Here is a 6,000-nt window from a genome sequence, read left to right on the forward strand (position 1 = left end):
GTTGGAGAAATCTTGAAGAACTCAGGAGATTAAATGGTTGAGGTAAAGGCTGTGATATAACAGCTGTGAAAGGAATTGATGGCTTTCTTATGTACTTACATTGTAAGCAGCATTGATCTTAAAGTGATTGATCACTTTATTGGCATTGGAGAAGCACAGACATTTCTGTATTTGCTATTACAACAATTTGCATTCTACCTTTAATGTAGAAAAAATGTCCCAAAGCGATTCACAGAGACTTAATCAAAAAATGGACACCGAGCCATAGAAGGAGATATTAGAAGGGGTGACTAAAAGCCTTGTCAAAGAGGTGGGTTTTAAGGATAGTCTTAAAGGAGGAGAGGAAAGTGGAGAAGCAGAGAAGTTTAGGGAGGGAATTCCAGAGTGTGGGGCCTAGTCGGTTGAAGGTACAGTTGCCAATGGTAGTCTGAAGGTGGGGGGTGGGGGGTGCACAAGAGAACAGAGTCAGAGGAACAGAGAGTTATGGGGGGTTGTAGGGCTGGAGAAGGTTACAAAGATAGAGATATGTAAGGCTATGAAGGGATTTAAGCACAAAGATGAGAATTTTAAATTGGAGGCTTTGGGGGACCAGGAGCTAATGTTGGTCAGTAAGGACAGGGGTGATGGGTGATTGAAGTGCGGGATATTGGCAGCAGATTTTTGGATGAGCAGAATTTTACGGAGCGTTGAAGATGGGAGGCTGGTGAGGAGAGCATTGGAGTACTTGAGTCTGGAGGGGACAAAGGCATGAATGAAGGTTTCAGCAACAGATGTGCTGAGGCAAGGCAGAGACAGATAATCCTATGGAGGTAGGCAGTTTTTGTGATGGAGAAAATATGGGGCTGGAAGCTCATCTTAGGATCTAATAGGATGCTGAGGTTGCGAACAGTCTGATTCAACCCGAGACAATGGCCATGAAGGGAGATGGAATTGGGGGCAAGGCTTATGGATTTTGATCCATTCCATATGAACGGTCGTAACACATTTCAATTCAGTTAATCCAATTTTACTTCCCCTACCTGTGTTTGGTGCATGTATGCTCAGTATTTCTTACCCTGTTTCTTCCCCTTTATGGAAATGTGTGGTGCATGTCTTCTTGTTATCTAACCATGTGCTCCTTCTAAATGATTCACCAGTGGAAAGAGAAAGTGTGGGTGGCTGTTTGCTGCTTCTTGGGATGGAAATGGTCCAGGATCTCCATCTGTTGGGTTAGTAGATGACACCTGCATCTGCTGGTGCTGCAAGTAATGCTGAGGTGACTGGCTGAGCTTGCATGCACATCTGCAGCCATTTGAAAGCGATGGCTGGCTGCTATAGATTTGGTGTCACGCTGACAGATACTCCATAATCCATGGTAACTCCTGCCATTCTCTTGCAGCTCGGTGCTCCCTCAGCACATCCAGTGATGTGTGTGATTGCAAACCATTGGTCAGCTATGAAGTCACTGAAGCCCCACATTATGTACTGCATGCTAGAAATGTTCTCAGTCGCCATCTCTGAAACGCCCAGCAACCTGGACGCCAGTTTGAACCTGGTATACAGGCCCTTTGAGTGGTGGAAATGTAGCCCCCCTGCAGGTCCAAACCTAGTCCTGGCCTGACCACCCCCATTAGAACGTCAGCAGCATGAATTCAAATGGTTCCCTAATAAAGGGGACCATTTAGGCAACAGGTTAAAATTTTTTGGAGCCAGGTTGAAAATATTACCTTGGTCATATTTCCCACCACCCCTCCTGCAGTGGGGACCAAAGATGCACTCATATGGGCGCATGCCACTTAAGTGAGATGACCCCGCTCTGACCCCAGATTTCCAGTGAGGTCAGGAGCAGTGGTCACTGGGTTCCATTGCACCACATGATGGAGCAGAGCCAAAGATTTTCAGCCCCATAATCCAAGCTCCAAGCTGACGTTTCATTACAAAAGTGCTGCATCATTAGAGGTGCTGTCTTTCAGGTGAGATGTTAAACCAAGTCTGTCTGATGGGGTGTATATGAGATCTTGGCCAACATTCTTCCCTCAACCAACACCATGAAAAATAATTGGCCATTCAACTCATTTATTCTTGTGTAATCTTGCTGTGTGAAAATTGGCTGCTGCATTTGTAGCAACAGTGACTTAAAAAGTAATGTATGGGATACCCTGAGCCTGTGATAAGGTGCTATATAAACGTGAATCCTTTCTTTCTTCCTTACTTCATTATCTGTACCTTTCATTGATTTCATGCTTACTCTCCATCTTCTCTTTAACTAAATTCAGTTGCTTGAACTTTTGTTCATAAAGTCTGTAATCATTCTATTCATTCTTCTCTAAATCCTTTATAATACATCTAAATCCTTCTTGAGGTAGAATCAACAAAAATGTACAACAAGCTCCAGAATTGGCAGCACCATCGATCTGCACAATCTCAGTATAATTTATTCTGACTTGTAGTTCATCTGAACCCAGTATCTGATTTGCCTTATTGATAGCTACCTCACCTTACCATATTGTTAAGTTTAACAATTGATTTGAAAACTTACTGTAATAATGCAAAAACAGTCCCTGTATTGATTTTGGCATTTCTCCGTGAATTTAAGATGTGTTTGTATGACTGGATAGTTAACAAATTGTGATGAAACCTGCAGCAATTTCTGTTCCTATATTGACCACTAGTAGTCACATTCCTGGGAGAGTGCCACAGTATTCTAATTAAACCTACAGGAAGTAGATTGCTCCTGAAATTTGCTGGGAGAAACTAAAGAATCATAAATAAAACATCTCGTCTCACTTTCAGAATTCTTCTCAGTATTGCGTAAGATGGTGGGTTAGAAAACTATAGGGCTGAGGAGGAAGATAGGCTTAACCAGGAAATGAAGGTGACCAATCAACCCCTAGCAGGAGAAAGAATTGTGTATTTTTCAGTTCACTTGGAAAGTCAGATGAGACGACTTGTATTCCATCGCTACCCAACATCTAGGACTAATCTGCCTCCATTGCATGAAGCAAGGCATTAAAGCTAACATCTTGATTCAGGGACACAATGAGGAATGGAGCCTGATGTAAGTGCACCTGTTCTGAGTTAGTATGAGACAAGGAATGTGGGCTATGTTGTGTGTTGCAAGCGTTAAAGAGCCATTCAGGGGTGGAAGGATGCATTGTGAGTGTAATTGTCTTTGATGCAACTGCTGTTCTTATAGTGTTTCTTTTAAGGGTGACATTCCTTTCTTTTTTGTGATTTATGCTGGTCAGGTAAGGGACATTTGTAGTGGAAATAGACAACTTGCCCTTTCAGGCACTCTCTTGTGTCAGTATCAAGCATCCCGCGTTCAAGTAAAATATGGTTATACTCGGAGTAAAGCTCCTTCTTCAGTCCCAACCACAGAAGAGTATTTCCTATTGCCACATTTTTTGCACACCAGCCATCCTATTACTACTCTCTGTGACATTAACAATTAGTGCCAAATTAAGGGCAGTCTTATGCTGTGAAGCCATGTCCACTGGGAACTGGATTAAGCTTACTTCTTGTAGGGTGCTGGCAGCTAGTAGACAGAGGAGATGCTTTCCATTGACAAGAGTTGGATGCAAATCCACCCCACAAGAGGTGAAAAGATAGTGTCTAACCTATTGCAGCGTCCAGTGCTCCTTCTGATTATTATGTTGGACTCCAATCCATCAATTATTTAAACTCTCATCATGAAAGTGGTGACTTTTGCTGAGGTATGATTCTACAGATGATTACAGCCACTTATCATATGAATGCCAAGATAGTTAGTGTTTAGAGGCTTTTTTTGAGATGGGACGAGGACATCACAACCGAGCTCAACCCTGCCTTCAGCTGATGTGCATCCATACATGTTATTCATCAGGGATCACTGGATAGTGAACAAGATCATGGACCCTGGCTTATTTTTTTCCTCCCTCTCCCTAGCTCATGAATACTCTGGACTGTGGTAGTCCACACACTGCTGCCCGAGTGAAGACTAGCTAACTTAGGACTGACTAAGAATTGAACTCGGAGTGTTCGTAATCTACATGGGTCAGTACCCATAGTCTGAGCATTGACTCACTGAGTCATTAGCAAACTCCCTGCCCCATTTATATTGCATCATGATTTTATTAAGAAAAACTTGGTGGCAGCTTAGAACAATGGCCTTGGCCAACTGTTCTGCTTCTCTTGCTGCAGTTTCTGTACCAGCTACCTACCCTCTAACTGGTTGTGACAGGATCTGTCTTGGACAGTTTGAAAGAGAAGTGCAAAAAGTGCTCCAGTGACCAATAAGGTGGACTTTTACAGTTGACTGTTTTAGGGATTTAACGTGCTAGGAAACCTTTTAAAATTAAAATAAGGCAACCAATAGGCAGAAAAAAACCTGCCAAAATCACTTGCAGAAGCAATCCTTCAAAGCAGGTCTAAGCTATAAAAAGTCATTAACTCGCAGATATGCCTCTTTTTATAGGAATTCCTTTGTGGCTATTTATTCAATCATCTCTATTAAATAAATATTGTATAAGAATGAATTGGTAGCTCTCATTTAAATTAATTTCTCAATTAGCAGGGTGTCTCTTAGCCATGCTTGAATAATGGTTATTTAAGAACTTTTATACTTAATTTTGAATTATGTCACAGGAGTTGCTCTGAACCAGAATTGTAGACTTGTTGAACCAACATTTTGTTCGTGTGCCTTGAGCTATCTGATGAGCTTCTCAGATTTTACATTCTACATTTGGAATTCTAGCTGCAGAATCTGTTAATGCTGTTTCAGCCTTTGCTGGAACTACCCATTCGAAAATACTGATCTTATATTTACGAATTCTGTGCTTCTTGACATGGAATGACAGTGCTGAAAAATAGAATGTTTTCCTTTGTGCCCAGTGACAATATTAAGCAGTCTCTCCTCTTTTATCAGGGATAACACGAGCTGGGAGTAGTTTACACTTTAGCTCCTTTTTCACTCTTATAATGATTGGTGCTTGTTGTAGGCTGTTTTTCGCTACGGAAAATTACTTTTTTTTCCAGCATCCAGCAACTTATCTCCGTCTGTGTGCTTCCAGAAAGTACCAGGATCAATTTTCTGAAACCTCTTATCCTTATCCACGAAAAGTGCGAGGAGCTCATGGATTTCTTTATCACTAAGACTGAGGCCATCCGGTCAGCTGCCTCTGCTGCTTCCTTTTCTTCCTCTTGCCCACCAAGCCAAACTTCCCCTAAGGTTCCCCCCTGTCCTAGCCCTGAACTCGCATCTTTCTCTAATTTGTCTCCTACCTCATGCCCTCTCTGAGCTCATCTTGACCATGAGATCCACCTCTTACTCCCTCAACCCTATTCCCACCAAACTGCTGACCAACCAACTTCCCTTCCTGGTCCCCATGTTAGGTGATATTGTTAACGGTTCCCATCTACATGCTGCCCCTCGGCAACATCATCGGAAAACACGATGCCAGGTTCCATATGTAAGCTGACGACACCCAGCTCTATCTCACTGCCATCTCTCTCGACCCCTCCGCTTTCTCTCATTTGCCACACTGCTTGTCTGACATCCAATACTGGATGAACAAAAATTTCCTCCAACTAAATATTGGGAAGACCAAAGTCATTCCCTGGCCACTGTCTGAGGCTGAACCAGACCGTTCGCAACCATGGTGTTCTATTTCACCCTGTGATGAGCTTCCGACCACATGTCCACTCCATCACCAAGAGTGCCTACTTCCATCTCTGTAACATCACCCATCTCCGCCCCTGCCTTAGCTCATCTGCCTCGCCCCTCCCTATCTCTGTAACCTCATACAACCCTCCAAGATCTCTGCGCTCCTCCAATTCTTGCCTCCAGCGCATCCCTGATTTAAATTGCTCTACCATTGGCGGCCATGCCTTCACCTGCCTAGGCCCTAAGCTCTGGAATTCCCTCCCTAAACATTTCTGTCTCTCTACTTCTCTCTCCTCCTTTAAGACACTGCTTAAAACCTACCTCTTTGACAAAGTTTTTGGTCGCCTATCCTAATATCTCCTTATGTGGCTCGATGT

The sequence above is a fragment of the Heptranchias perlo genome, chromosome 7 (genome assembly GCF_035084215.1).
Source record: "Heptranchias perlo isolate sHepPer1 chromosome 7, sHepPer1.hap1, whole genome shotgun sequence".
NCBI classification, from domain to species: domain Eukaryota; kingdom Metazoa; phylum Chordata; class Chondrichthyes; order Hexanchiformes; family Hexanchidae; genus Heptranchias; species Heptranchias perlo.